Here is a 13,996-nt window from a genome sequence, read left to right as displayed (position 1 = left end):
GCCTGCCAGCTTGACAAATTACAGTCAATAGGTGTGTAAAGTAATGTAATGCAACCTAAACACGTATGTAGCTTAGAGATATGCACCTTTTAGTTTTAGTTATTTTCATCATATCACACACATGTCAGCCTGATATGTAGGCAGCCTCTTGCAGGCCAAAGAAAAATTAAAAAGGGCCCAGTGTCAGGCCCACGGGCTGTGAGATCACTAGTCTTGCACTAGATGATCTGGTGTGGAATGAAGGAAGATATGCTGGTGGAAAGATTACTCAGCAAATGAGGAAATGGAGAACAGGTGGGCAGGTGATGGATAACTGCTGGATCTGAAATGGCAGGAGAGTTAGTGCTAGGCAAGGTAAAAAGCAGACATGGATTTAAGAACTGTTTAGGGTTGTGACAAGTCTACATTACCTTAAATTTAAACATCTGGTGTGACTTGTCTTGATGTGGTTATTTGTGGTAATTTTGGGGAGTTATTGTCCCATTAACAAGCTATTGAAAGTTCAAGAAGAGTAATAGAGCTTTTTCACTGGCACTTTTGGTCGCACTGGGTTAAACCATGGTGCATCATTTTGTGTTGTACCTAGTCTTACCCAAGATGGATTGTCTCTGGAGTCAGGCCAAAAGCACACCCAACCACCTCTAAGCAGGTAAAGGTAATGTATGCCAAACCGTGGCCAACCCCTGACGACTCCCCATCTCACCCTCAAAAAAAGCGTGTGTTGAGAGACTTAATTCATGTCTCTCAGGAGATATCTTTGTGTGTTTAGCTCTCAGTGCATTTGTAGCTTCTAAGTGAATCTTTGTGCTGTGGAGTTTAGTTTCTCTCTTGTATCTTGATATCTGCTTTATTTTACTGTTTAATGTTTGGCTTCAGCCGTATAGGAGTCATGTTAAGTTCCTGCTGATGAAAACCCAACATTTACTTTTTTGCTGCTTCATGATAAAGGCTTTTAGAAAACAATAGAGGACTTTTCTTGTGCAAAATGTATAGAAAATGATATGCATTTATCACCAAATAGCGGAGCTTTGTTTGCATCTTTTCTTCAATAAAAACAAGTCTACTAATACGGCAGGAAGGAGGAATCCAAGCAGACACAGCCACAGCGAGATGTTAGATGAAGAGCTGCAGACAATAACTGTGATGGAAAAAAACTTGCAGCAAAACAACAGGGGACTTGTAACTGTAGATCAGCCCGCTGCTTTTAAACATTATCGACTCAAGACAAGCTGACATCATTTAAAGACACACCTTCATATGTGTAGCCCTTTGTAAGAGAGATGCAAATCCCTGCTTTTCTGGGCTGATGTGCCAAGTCAAACCAAGCCAGCACATGTGTATGGAAAAGGCCCAAAAGGCAGTATTTGCAGTGACTGAGGAATCTCTGAGGTTTCACTTCACTTAAAAGGCCTAGTGTGTAGGATCAACCTGTTCTTATCCCAGCTCGTCAAATATCACCGCTTGGTCAGCGCTGTTCACATCTACATGTCACACACTACTTTAAGTCATCGTCTGTTGTTAATGTTCTGGGACTCTGTGCCAATTTACCCTTGTCACATGCATTGTGTTTTTACAAAATACACTTATGTTTTTACAGAAAATTTAGTTTCTGCTCATCAGATGCATACAGTCTTTTTCAAAATAAACTTACAACATTAGTAAAACAACTTGTATTTACATTTATTTCCTTATGCAAACAAAGCACGTGGTTAGGTTTAGAAAAACACATCATGGTTTGGCTCTACACCCCTACAGGAAGCAAACAGTGGGTCAGGGATTTGTTGGACCCATCCACCTCCCCTCCCTCCTTGCCCTATAGGGACTTTCCAGCTCCTTATATTATGATGTTACCAGCAGCATTTTAAACTGACGCCGTCCAGCAGTATATCGTACTGCCACGACAGGTTAGGTTCCACTGCATTGTGAACTAATGCCACCTAGTGGCATATCATACCGCTGCAAATGGTGGCTTTTGGCATCGGTGTCTGATGCCAAAATCTCTGACAAAGCGATGGTATTTGACAAGCCTGGAATTAGAATGGGCTGGTAGAATTTTGTGCTCGTGTGGGCCATGGTGGGCGTGGCCTAAAGTACATCAGTGTCAGCAATGGCAAAACATGAAGGTCTAAACTTAACGTTAAAGTTAATTATTTTTATACATGAAGTCAATTTTGTGTCATTTAGAAACAGAAACACAATAACTCTGTTGTATGACAGTGTGTAAATCATGACGCGCATTGTCTTGGCTGTGTGACACATGAACCATTACACACAGGTGACAGGTATGTTTCTGTCATTTAAAAATCTTTTCCGCAGCTAAAATTCTCAAGAAGCTTTAGGAGCTTACAAGCATATTTTACACAACATACTTTTATCCCAAATTCCTCCCACAGTGGCAGCTACACTCTCCATCATTGGGTTTAAAACATAACAAATAACATCAACAGTATGTTTATAGCCTAATCAGTGTAATAGACAAGTGACATAATACTGTGACAGATTTTACAAAAATGACCAGGGCATTAAAAAAAAAAAATAATAATGGCAGGAATTATAACCTACATAAGTGATCAGAATCATATTTGAGTAGATTTAAAGATAGAGATTTAAAAAAAACAAAAAAACAATCTATTGATCTATTATTTCATGTTGACTAATTGATAATTGAATGAAAGGATTCTTTTATTTGAATGAGTCTTCTTTATTCTGGTGACAGCTGCAGCTTGTTGCGTGTATCTATGTTATTAGTTATTCATGATACTTTGGCAGCACTCCCAAATACACAATGCAATCAGTTCAGCATTTTTCAATATATCTGTGCCACCAAGTCAGGTCTGCACAAATAAGAGTATGCATGCACATCCAAACCAATTAGGGCAGGTGCTGAGACAAAAGTAAGCAGATATAACTGCTCTTCATCAGACTAAAGTAGTCACTTAATCCTGGCTGGGATATTAGTTTGTTACTAAGACCCATCTAAAGTTACTTCTTTTATGTCAGTCATTTCTTTGAAAGCGATTTCTGCCCTCACATTCAAATATCACACAGCATCAAGTCTCCCTCAGCTCAGAATCTAACCTTTGCGTGTCCTTCTTTCATAACATGTTTATCACACATTATGTGTAACCTCAGTTTAGACTGTAAAAATTGTCATAAGGTCTTTACAGACAAAGGATCAATGATGTATTATCTGTATCACTCATGAAATGATTGGTCACACGGATGGAACATAATTACCATAATGATTGAGATAATTGATTTGGGAGTGGTGGAAGTCTAAAATTCAACATCTACTGTATTTTACCTCCACATCTTTTCCAGTGCAAACCATCATCTGTCTATCTCTGTATCCATCCATCCATCCATCATCCATCTCTCTCTCTCTCTCTCTCTCCCTCTCTCTCTCTCTGTATATATATATATATATATACAGTACAGGCCAAAAGTTTGGACACACCTTCTCATTCAATGTGTTTTCTTTATTTTCATGACTATTTACATTGTAGATTCTCACTGAAGGCATCAAAACTATGAATGAACACATCTGGAGTTATGTACTTAACAAAAAAAGGTGAAATAACTGAAAACATGTTTTATATTCTAGTTTCTTCAAAATAGCCACCCTTTGCTCTGATTAGTGCTTTGCACACTCTTGGCATTCTCTCGATGAGCTTCAAGAGGTAGTCACCTGAAATGGTTTCCACTTCACAGGTGTGCCTTATCAGGGTTAATTAGTGGAATTTCTTGCTTTATCAATGGGGTTGGGACCATCAGTTGTGTTGTGCAGAAGTCAGGTTAATACACAGCCGACAGCCCTATTGGACAACTGTTAAAATTCATATTATGGCAAGAACCAATCAGCTAACTAAAGAAAAACCAGTGGCCATCATTACTTTAAGAAATGAAGGTCAGTCAGTCCGGAAAATTGCAAAAACTTTAAATGTGTCCCCAAGTGGAGTCGCAAAAACCATCAAGCGCTACAACGAAACTGGCACACATGAGGACCGACCCAGGAAAGGAAGACCAAGAGTCACCTCTGCTTCTGAGGATAAGTTCATCCGAGTCACCAGCCTCAGAAATGGCAAGTTAACAGCAGCTCAGATCAGAGACCAGATGAATGCCACACAGAGTTCTAGCAGCAGACCCATCTCTAGAACAACTGTTAAGAGGAGACTGCGCGAATCAGGCCTTCATGGTCAAATAGCTGCTGGGAAACCACTGCTAAGGAGAGGCAACAAGCAGAAGAGATTTGTTTGGGCCAAGAACCACAAGGAATGGACATTAGACCAGTGGAAATCTGTGCTTTGGTCTGATGAGTCCAAATTTGAGATCTTTGGTTCCAACCGCCGTGTCTTTGTGAGACGCAGAAAAGGTGAACGGATGGATTCCACATGCCTGGTTCCCACTGTGAAGCATGGAGGAGGAGGTGTGATGGTGTGGGGGTGTTTTGCTGGTGACACTGTTGGGGATTTATTCAAAATTGAAGGCACACTGAACCAGCATGGCTACCACAGCATCCTGCAGCGACATGCCATCCCATCCGGTTTGCGTTTAGTTGGACGATCATTTATTTTTCAACAGGACAATGACCCCAAACACACCTCCAGGCTAAGGGCTATTTGACCAAGAAGGAGAGTGATGGAGTGCTGCGGCAGATGACCTGGCCTCCACAGTCACCGGACCTGAACCCAATCGAGATGGTTTGGGGTGAGCTGGACCGCAGAGTGAAGGAAAAGGGGCCAACAAGTGCTAAACACCTCTGGGAACTCCTTCAAGACTGTTGGAAAACCATTTCAGGTGACTACCTCTTGAAGCTCATGGAGAGAATGCCAAGAGTGTGCAAAGCAGTAATCAGAGCAAAGGGTGGCTATTTTGAAGAAACTAGAATATAAAACATGTTTTCAGTTATTTCACCTTTTTTTGTTAAGTACATAACTCCACATGTGTTCATTCATAGTTTTGATGCCTTCAGTGAGAATCTACAATGTAAATAGTCATGAAAATAAAGAAAACGCATTGAATGAGAAGGTGTGTCCAAACTTTTGGCCTGTACTGTATATATATATATACATATATATTTATATTTACATATGTATGTATACAGAGAGAGAAAGAGAGAGAGAGAGAGAGATGGAGTTACCGGGCTCTGGATGTGACGTAATCGTTGCGTGACCATTTTGACCGGGGCAACGCAGCAAAGAAACAAACAAAGAAGAACAACATCAAAGAAGAAGAAGCAGAAGTAAGAAGAAGAAAGCAGACCTTTTAGAAATGCGACTCCTCGTCTGCTAAGTTTTAAAAATGCGGCTATTTTGTCAGTTTCTGTTGACGTCACATCCCGCCTTGAGTATATCCAATCAGCACCAAGTAAACCCCAAGCCCCACCCAGGAGTTTTTCGGGACCGCTCTGAGTACCTACTCCGAGGCAGGGACTTGTTTAGCCCCTGTAAAAGTTCTGGAACTCTGTCCTTGGGGGTGGTTCAGCCCAGGCCCCGTAAAAGTACCCCGAAGTTTCTGCGGTGGAAACGGGCCATCTGTCATTGTTGACTAGTTTTTCACTCGTATTCATACATTCAGTTCATTGTTTTACCCTGTTCTTTTGAAAAGCATCCAGACAAAACCTTAGAAAAACATGTGTAAAGTGTTAATGTACTGTTTTCTGTTTGAATATGGACAATGTGATGTCATGCTATTGTCCCATTGTGTTTTCAAGCTAATACGCCAAATAAAATATTCAGGCAAAACAACAACAACAACAACAAAAAAAAACAACTTTAATTTCAGTGTGTTGAATCTTCTGTAAGTCAATGACAGTATGACTGTAAGTGCTTCTGACTGTTGGGGAAAAAACTCTAGAGTGTTTCCTTTCAAATTAAGACCATACATGTACATCATGTACATGTATGGTCTCATTTGAAAGGAAACACTCTACACTCACATAGATTGTGCCCTGGGCAGTTGCCCACATTGCCCATAGCAAAAACCGTTCCTGGAAACACTTCTAGAAAACCTAAATTGATAAGGAAGACAGTTTTTCCCCTTAAGACAACAGAGGAGCCATTTGTTTATCATTTACAACAGTCTTTGAGGTCTGTAAGGTGTTCAAATCTGCAGTGGAGTTTCAGAATTTCATTGACTACAAGACCCATAAGTCTAGGGAATGTTTGGCCAATTGCTGGTGCTTCACTACAGTGACGGCTGCTGGTCTTTCAAACAGCGGAAGCTCACTTTAAGTTTACATTATAAAATTTGTCATATTGTAGCGAGGCAGTAATTTATAACCACACTCATGCCATAGAACCACAGCAAAACACACCTCAAAGATTTTCAGATGGGTTTAAACACCTGAACTGTACTGTACAAACGGTGGAAATGAGCTATATCGCTTATGGAAATAAGAAACTCCGAAAAGCACTCTGTTAGAAGACTCCACTCGCAAATAGCCGCATGGGACTGAGCTCGAAATATGAAGCGCTGTCAATCACAAAGGGGTTCAGCCTTTTAGACAATTCCTCCAATCATCATGCATACACTGAATGTCCTCTCCCGCCTACCGCTCCATTAGGTCCCAGGGGAAGTTCAGCCTCCTGTATCAGAGCAATCGCCCCTGCTTCACTAGCATATCAACAGTCTTAGAAGCTCCTATTGGCTCAACTGAGGTGTCATTGGAAAGGCCAGGAGCTTGCCTCCATTTTGAGTTCCATTTAACTGGTTTCTAATTCATGCACGACAGAGAAATTATTGATCATATGTGGAAATATATGAATGTTTGAAACTATGCAACAGCAGTTTGTGGATATCTATGGATGTATTTTTTCATATGTTTCTTTTATGAACAACAACCTGCCTTAGGGACAACAGATGGAAATTAGCCTCGGCTATATACATATATATATACGTTTTGTATAATGTTCATTAATGTGCTCTGTCCCTAATATGAAAATAAATAAATAAATAAAAATGTAATAATGTGTTTGGACTGAATATTTCCCAGGATTTCCATCATCTGGAGTACTGGCAGTGTGTGAAGGGAAATGAAAGCTGTGTGAATTTCAATTCAATTACATTCAATTTTATTTATAAAGCCAAATATCACAAATCACAATTTGCCTTAGAGGGCTTTACAGCATATGACATCGCTCTGTCCTTAGACTCTCACAGCAGATTAAAAAAAAAACATTTAACAGGGAAAAAATGGTAGAAACCTCAGAAAGAGCAACTAAGAGACCCCTCTTCCAGGACGGACAGATGTGCAAAAGATGTCGTGTGAACAGAACAGATCAACATAATAAATTTACCGTGATCCATATGACAAAATTATATGTAAAGAGAGACAGAGACAGAGTGAGAAATGAGACAGAGGAATATGCAAGTCTAGTCTTAAATGTGGAGACGGTATCTGCCTATCCACAGAAGAGGAGCCTGATAGCTGAAGGCTTTAGCCAATCACAATGGAGGGGGCGTGGCCGAGACATGCAGGTGTCCCCAGGAAATGTGTACCTACAGAAACAGCAAGCTCCGCGTTCATAGCGACCACTCCACCCAAAACGCTGTCTCGTCAACGTGAAAAAAAATATTTTTTCCAGCAGATGTCTTAGTTACAACATGATTGAGCTAACTGGAGTATGGTAGTTTCATGTTGTATCCGACAATGGGAGGCTTTTAACAGATGACGTCCTGATGTTAGCTTTGCTGCTGCTGCAGCCACTGATGCTTTCTAGACATCATGATTTCAGAAATAGTAATGTTTGTTCAGTCATTGTGTTGATAGACTTAACAAATATCAGATTAGTCTACACGGTGATATAGTGATGTGAAAAATGTGATATATAGCTAAACTCTGCTGGCTTTCTACCCGAAGTATTTGTAAACAACACGGCGATTCCCTGGGGGCACCACCAGAAGTGAAGGGCGTGAGCGATCGCCGAGGCCTCTGCACTTTCGTTAGTCGAAAAACTCCGGGCTGTGCCTCCAGAGATAAAGGAAGAAAAAAAAAAGTTTTTTCTTTTTTTTTTTTTTTTTACAGATGGATTTCCAGATTGGCCTAGAGGTAACAAATGCGCGGACTAATTTTTCTGCATCGTTTTGAGACAGGATAGGCCTAATTTTTGCAATATTACATAGATGTATTAATGCAATCTGTGAAGTTTGTTTTATCTGGGAGTTAAATTACTCCAAGGTTTCTTACATGTGTGCTAAAGTGTGATTTAGTCTGGATAATACTGATCTGTGGATTATGACAACACTTCATAGGTGAATTTATAACTTTTTATTTATTTATTTTTTTGTCTAACAGAAGTGTTTATTGAGCCTGCTGTGGTGGTTTTATCTTTATATGATGAGCATTAACGGTACCGCTGAGAGTGTAGATTTTCAAATGATATGTGGTATGACTAAGACACTTAAACAACAAATACAGCAGTTGTTTTACATATCATAATCATCAAAAGTCACCTTAGGAGGACCTGGGGGTGGGCTGTTGGATTTCTAACAGTTTCACTTATTGACACTGTTCTCTGCTCTGACATAGGCTCTTCAAGATAAAAAGCACAGTCCACATGTACATATTAATATCTCTATGTCCACTGGATTAAAAATGGAGGTTTTGCTTTGCTTTTTACTGACCTCTTGCCATGATGAATCACATTATTGGAGCTCCATTAATGATTTTTTATTTTTTTTTGTTCACCACACACAAGCTAAACAGAACATACTCAGAGTTAATTGAACGGACTCTGATCTGCTGTTCTAGTTTTAAATCTCAGGCCTCTAGTTTCGCAGACCGGGCGCGCTGGCGCAGCTACTCCTCTTTCCCACCTCCGTCCCTCCTACCTGCGCAAGTCGGAAAGAGGGAGGAGAGAAGGTGTGGAGTGGGTTTTACACAGCCGATTCACATCACACCAATCAAATGAGCCCCTCTCCTCGCCCTTAAATGCGCCGCGCAAAGGCATAATGAGAGTTTACTCAGTTCGCCATGGCAGAAGAGAGCAGCAGCGTCAGACGGCCAAACTTCTCCCAGGAGGAAACTGATGTTTTGGTCCGGGAGGTCCAAGCTGGCAGTGTCCGAATATACGGAACTGAAAGCAGACCTCCACGGGCTGATGATGCAAAGGTAGCCTGGGAGGAGGTCACCACAATTGTAAATCAACGTTGCCCGGATACACTGAGAACCGTTGCCCAGTGCTTTCTCTCTCGCAGTCTCACTTTGTTTCTTTTCTTTTGACTTTTCTAAGATGACAGATGCTGAATATATACTCCCTATCTGATGCTGTGGCTGTTTGTGGTTGTCTGAGAGGGATGTGAACTCATTAGTTTGCAGCTGTGTTAATCAAATAGAGGTTGGGTTTCCATTGCGCGTGCCAAATGTGCCAAACGGTGCCAATCCCCTTTGATCTGACATCAGATGTGACGGGACAGTCGTAATAGAGATACATTTATGTGCTGATTGCAGATAGTTGCATTGAATAGTGGTTTTTGTGGGTATTTATTGCATTGTTAATGTGCCTGACATTCTGGAAACCTGCCTGTGAGGTTTTGGTGACGTGCGCACTGTCCACTTACACCGGCTGCGCTCCACCTGCGCTGACAGTAGACCTGGTTTCAGCTGGCGAGCTTTTAGCGCACCTTCGGCGAAGCCTTTTGGGACAAAACTGTCACTGCGCCAAGCTGGATCTGTCGACACCTCCCCCTGCTGCGCCACCACACCCATCTCAGCCCACCTTGGTCTGCCAAACTACCAAACTGAGCGCGCCTCGGGTTGCGCTGCTCGAAACTAGCTCTGCGCGGGGTTCGCCACCCTGCACCACCCTGCGCTTTTTTTACACAGTGGCCCTTTAAGGCATTTCTGAGATATTGTGTTCACAAGAATGGGACAGACAAACGTATGTACGTACGGACATTCAGACGGACATATGGATGGACAACCTGAAAACATAATGCCTCCAGCCATGGCCGGTGCAGAGGCATAAAATGATCATACAGGCCTACTATACCATTACCTTTTACTGTAGGGGTACAGACAATAATGAAAAGAGAATAAGCAAGCTACACTGTTGCAAACTACATATCACCCCAAACCTTTTTGGTTTGGAGTGTGAATTTGCTGCTGGGTACATTTGTATTTTACTTTGGAACACATAGAGGTCCAGATAAGAGCACTGTAAGAAACACCCCCCTCTCATTTTTCTGCTAGTCTGTCTGTCTGTCTGTCTGTCTGTCTGTCTGTCTGTCTGTCTGTCAGCTCCAAGTAGACCAGAGGCTGCTGTACAGCACAGACATCGGCTGAGGAGATCCGGCACGGACACTGCTATGAAAAGCCAGCGGTTTTGGACTGGACCGGCAGCTTTTCCTGTTGAGATCTGTGAACATCTGTGGTGCGGTTCTAAAGAACTGGTGTATGTTCCAGCACACTCAAGAGGGGGGTTTGGGGCCTGGACCCTGGGTGTGGGAGGAGCCCATCTTCCACAATCCCCTGATCCCCTTGGGCAGCACCTATTCTGGGACCCTGCAGAGCTGTTTTGTGAGGGCTGGCTGAAATCAGCAGATGGGTTGGACTGGAAGACACCTCAGCAGCTGTCAGAGGAGTTGGGTGTGAAGTCTCTGAGACTTTTGGAGGGGCTCAGAGGGCAGGTGGTGGTTTCCCTGTCTGCGTTTGGCCTTGAGCTCCTTCAGTCAGGCAAGGGGGGAGGAGCCTTCACCTTTTCCAGCGCTGAAATTAACGGTGAGCCCAGAGGGCTGGCAGGAGGGACAAGGAAAGCTGCTGACCTTTGCCTCTCCGAGCTGTTTGAGGGGGTGAAGGGGAGGGTTTTGTATGCAGCAGTAGTGAAGGCCAGAAGGGGCTTGTTTGATGCACAGTGTTGTATTTAGTGCTTGGTGGACATGTTTTTAATAAAGGAGGTCTAAAAGTCTCTCTCTCTCTCTCTCTCTCTCTCTCTCTCTCTCTCTCTCTGAGCACAAACAAAACAAAGTTTCTTCTGTGTGTGTAGGCAAAGTTAAGAGCAATTGGAAGACATCATTTTAAGTCAATTGCCAGTAGATACAAGCACTCCTGTACATACATAAGTCATGTCAAGATAACGGACTGGGGAAAAGAGCAGAGGATTTTAATGAAACTGGGGCATTAGCCATAAGTATTACAACATATATTGACCTTGATAGTAATATTCTGATATGATGATAGTAATATATTCTATCTACTTCAACAAACCTTATTTCAAGGTATACTTATTCACTTTCCCACTAAAAATCCCACTAACACCCACCAATATCTCACTTTTGTATGTGATGTGAAACATTACAATCAGCATTCACAACCAGGTCAAATGACTCTATAGTAGTAGTAGTATATATACTACTACTATAGCTGTATATAGTAGTAGTATATATAGCTGTATATGTACAGCTTTGCGCGTGCACGTGAACCGCGCGTGCGTGTGTGCACGCGAAATGTGCGTGCGTTGCCCCCCCCCCCTCCTCACACACGCCCCTCCCCCAATCCCCACCCCCTCTGGGGGTGGTTCCGAATGAAACCGTAGCTATTGGCTAATCAAAAGCCCCTCCTTGCGGCCGGATGTAGGTGGTGTGCATATATATACAAGGGATTTTCTCAGCAGGACATCCTCAACTTCTCGGAAGGCGAAGCTACGGCGGGAGGAACTCTGATTTTTTTTTTTTCTTCAACGATCGCCTGTATTCTGCAAGACGTTTCTGCAACCATGTCTTCCTGCACCAGCAACAGCGGCATCGGGTCAAGCGACCGCCCAGGTATGTCTAATGACCCGGCGACGGTTGTGGATGCTCGGGCCCCTTACAAGAAAAGGAGACGTGTAGGAAGTGGTCTCGTTACGCCGGAGAATCGTGAATTTGAGCTAGAGCTGGAGGGGGTTAATGGGTATGTTTACAATGTTAAATATCAGGACTCTGTCATTACACTCAGTGCGGCCACCGGTCGCAGTGTGGTTCCAGGCGTTGAAACATGGACGGTCAGTTTGATGCATAGAGATTGGAAATTGTTTTGGTCAGAGGTCTGCCCTGACCTAGACCAACCCGGTTTCCCAGAGAGTATTTATGTCTCGCAGTGGGTCAGCAAAACGGGCCCCGAGATGTACCGCGTCGAGACGGATCGTTTTAACAAACGGCGGGAGGACTTTATTTTTCTCAGTGTGTGCAAAGATCGAGAATCTGTGATCGCGAGCAGAGGCCGCGACGCATGGGGACAACAACCCTACCCTCTTACACTTCAAGAGCGTGACGAGTGGTTTAAAACTGTTTTCTTTATTCAGTGGTGCGACTGGAGATCTCTGCAGAAATTGTTTGACGAAGCTGACAAGGGCATCAGAAGAGACAGGATCCTCTCTTCTTATCAGAGTGTTAGAAAACGTCTTCTTTTCGATGATGCGCAGGCTAATGCGCGGGGTAGTCACCTTCCTTCCCTGTGCCGCCCGAAAATCATCAGACACGTCGACTACTGATAAAGCCTAGGTTAGCATAACTTTTGTATTTTTTTTTGTCATTTTAAATTATGATAAACGGTGTATAAGATTTTAATGTTGTTTTTTTTTTTTTTTTTTTTTTTACAGGTAGTGTCCTTATCAACACCTGTGACGACGATGATACTAGAGGGTGTTGGGAAAACGATTGCGGTGGTGTGGAACCCTGCACACCTCATATGAAGTCGCATGAGGCGCTGCATGTGAAGAAGAAGGAGAAGAAGAAGGAGGAGAAGGGACATGTCTCGACACTGTCCCTGACAAAAGACGACGTGGACACGATCAAAGACTTTCTATCACGCTGCCAGTATCACGCAGGGTGGGAAAAAACAAAAGCTCTCTGCAGCGGGTGTAAAATCAGCCACCCGAGTCAGCGTCATCACTCTTGCTTGTTTGAATTTGATCAGATCAGATGTATGTATTTTGACCAGATTCTGGACTCTGTATTCAAGCAGTCTCTAGGAAAAGCTCTACATTACCTGTTTGCGCAGATATCACCGGGGGCTTTCTCACAAGACAGGCTTTTAGGAGCGGCCGAGACTCTGAGACACTATCTCAGACCCGGATGTGACGGAATATCTGCCAACGAGGAAATGGAGACGATGGAGGACCACAAGCACGAGACCGCTTTACGCAACGCCTTCACCGTGTGGACCAAGTGCTGCTGCTGCTGCATATCGACAGATTTGTAATATTTACCACAGAAAAAATGATGATGTTGTTTGGGATCACAATAGCCATGTATCTTTTGTCGTGGAAAAGACGCCATGCCATGAACAGACTGACATCACTTCTGTACGGGGTAATTACCGGTGACTGTGTCCCACGCGACTGTGTTACATTCAACAACCATTTAAACGATATAAGGACAAATGTTATAAATTGGAATGATACCGTGTGTGCGGCAGCACACAGTTCATCAGCGGTTAAAGATGTGGTAACAGCATATTTCACAAACTGTAATGAGTCTGAGGCGTTTGCAACAGGCCACGTTATTTGTCTTTGTGCATTTCTTTGTGATGCGTGTGTTTTGATGATTAAAAATGGTGTGCCATTAGATGTTTGTGATGCAGTTCAGCACCTAGTGCGACACATGATAGACAGAGATGTGACGGTGTGTGTAAAATACCTAAACATGTTGAAAAACCATAAATAAATAAATAAAAGACGGTGTGTCAACCTCATCCTGGCCACTTGTGTTGTTGACTGAATATGGAGCGCACGCTAGACAAGATTTACCACGACCCCGCACACCCAGGGGGTCTTGGAGGTGTACAAAAACTTTGCGACGCTGTTAGAAAATGCACTGGGGAGGCTCCGGGGATGCCTGAAGTAAAGCGTTACTTGCAGGGGCAAGATGTGTATACCCTCCACGCTAGAGCAGCTGTACACTTCCCTAGAAATAGGGTGTTGGTTAGCGGTATTGACAAACAGTTCCAGGCCGATCTGGTGGACATGAGTGAATATTCAGCAGAAAATGACAATGTGCGCTACCTGCTGACATGTAT

The 13,996-nt window shown here is 43.0% G+C and overlaps 1 long non-coding RNA gene across 1 annotated transcript; it reads left to right on the top strand.

The window, feature by feature from the left end:
• The first annotated feature begins 11,542 nt into the window (after positions 1–11,542).
• Positions 11,543–13,653, top strand: LOC144463780 (uncharacterized). The gene is made up of 2 exons (XR_013491782.1): positions 11,543–12,480; positions 12,579–13,653. It is a non-coding gene; the product is annotated as an uncharacterized LOC144463780 (long non-coding RNA).
• The last annotated feature ends 343 nt before the right edge of the window (positions 13,654–13,996 follow it).

This window comes from Epinephelus lanceolatus, chromosome 7, assembly GCF_041903045.1.
Source record: "Epinephelus lanceolatus isolate andai-2023 chromosome 7, ASM4190304v1, whole genome shotgun sequence".
Lineage (NCBI taxonomy): Eukaryota > Metazoa > Chordata > Actinopteri > Perciformes > Serranidae > Epinephelus > Epinephelus lanceolatus.
The sequence above is the reverse complement of the archived record's forward strand: the minus strand, read 5'-3'. Positions and strand labels throughout refer to the sequence as shown.